Genomic DNA, 1,935 nt, shown 5'->3' with positions numbered 1-1,935 from the left:
ATCTTATCTGATTATATGCACATATCTTTTGAACTTTTCTTTTTATCCCAGATATACATTCATCATTGAAAATAAGGGAAATCATGGGACCTATGTTTCTTTGGACTTGGCTTACATCACTCAATAAATTTTTTTCCAAGTCTTTCCATTTCCTAACAAATGGGGAAATGTCATTCTTTCTGATGGAGGCATAGAATTCCATTGTGTATATATACCACATTTTCTTGATCCATTCATCTAATGGAAGCATCTGGGTTGGTTCCATATCTTAGCTATCGTAAATAATGTTGCAATAACCATAGTTGTGCTGGTAGTTTTAATATGATCTTGTTTATGATCATTTGGGTAAATCCCCAAAAGTGGGATTACTATATCATAGGGGACTTTTATGTGGAATCTTTTGAGGAACCTCCGTACTGCTTTTCAAAGTAGTTGAACAAGTTTACACTCCCACTAAGAGTGCAGTACGGTTCCCTTGTGGCCACATACCTTTCAGCATCTGTTGTTGTAAAAATATGGAACGCTCCACAAATTTGCATGTCATCCTTGCGCAGGGGGCATGCTAATCTTCTCTGTGTCGTTCCAATGTTAGAGTATGTGATGCTAAATTTAACACAAAACATTTTTATATATAAAGTATAATTTTTATTGATTTTATTAAACTAGACATTTCAATAAAAATTAAGTTCAAAAGAATTGTTGTGAAATTTTAGAATCATGCATGTCTTACATAAGCACACCTTTAAGAATAAAATCAAGATAGACATGCCAAAAACAAAATAATTCCAGATATATGTAGTTCAAGAGATGTGTAAGAGGAGGAATTCAATTATTCTACAAAAGGCATCTGTCAAAATGAACATTGCAGGAAGTGTTAAAGTTTTTTAAAGTTTTAATGTTTTAAATATGGTTAATTTTTGGATTTTACTTATATATGCCAAAAATAGGACTGTTAGGCAGGTATAAAACTTTTCTATAAAGTATTTAAGATTTATGGTAGCAGACATTAAATGCTAAGTATGTACATTTCAGAGTTTATGGAAACTTTATTAATGAGAATTTGCAAAGACTTTGTGTAAAGAAGCAGAGTGAAGAGTTAAGATGTTAACTACACAGTTTCTGTTAAATCTTTAGGGATTCCTTACTTTATTTGTTAGCAAGGAATAAATGATGATATAAGCCATAATATACACATGTATGTTACTATTCACATAAATACATATATACATGTATACATGCACACATAGACAAGACACATAATTACAGCCAACACAAGTTTCACCAGTTGTTGAATATGCCTTAAATGGAATACTTGGAACAATATATGTTGAAGATGTATTTGTCTCTTAGAGTTATTTTACCACTCCTCTTATCTCTTAAAACTGGTAGTTTTAGAGAGATTTGACTTACAAAATGCAGTACAAGTGATAGCAAGTCACTTGGAAATCTCAGTAAGTATAAGTCATACGGTGTCTCCCTGCTCCTCATGGAATGCAAACTCTTGTAGACACGCTCAACAACCAAAGTAGCAGGACAATGTCCTGGTAAAGAGTAAAGTTATAAGGCTTTAAATGGCATCCTTACTCTTTTTCCAACAGCCAGCATGAATTCCTAGGAAGATGAGATAGTCCTCAGGAAACTGGACTCTACATATACATTTAACTAACCCATGTGATAATTCCTATATGAGAAATGCTGACTGAGGTCTTGCTGATTTCCTGGCCAAGAAAATAAGAAAAAAAGAAAGTACTTTTAATGTTTTAAAGTTTGAGAATAATTTGTAACCTGTCAATAAATGTGTAGAACACAATTATACCAACTGATAAAAAAATGATGGCATTTCATTTATGTGCACTTGGACTTGGCCTGTGATTTTTGGTGTGTCTACACAAGTACAATCAGCATAAATCAAGCCAGCATTTGTTCATTTAAGAT

The 1,935-nt window shown here is 32.7% G+C and overlaps 1 non-coding gene across 1 annotated transcript; it reads right to left on the bottom strand.

The window, feature by feature from the left end:
• Window positions 1-509: 509 nt before the first annotated feature.
• On the bottom strand, window positions 510-616 carry LOC122127305. The gene has a single exon (XR_006151122.1). It is a non-coding gene; the product is annotated as a U6 spliceosomal RNA (small nuclear RNA).
• Between the last annotated feature and the right edge of the window lie 1,319 nt (window positions 617-1,935).

The sequence above is a fragment of the Dipodomys spectabilis genome, unplaced genomic scaffold (genome assembly GCF_019054845.1).
Source record: "Dipodomys spectabilis isolate Male_0828 unplaced genomic scaffold, ASM1905484v1 ptg000298l, whole genome shotgun sequence".
In the NCBI taxonomy this organism is placed as follows: domain Eukaryota; kingdom Metazoa; phylum Chordata; class Mammalia; order Rodentia; family Heteromyidae; genus Dipodomys; species Dipodomys spectabilis.
This window is presented reverse-complemented; position numbering and strand designations above follow the sequence as displayed.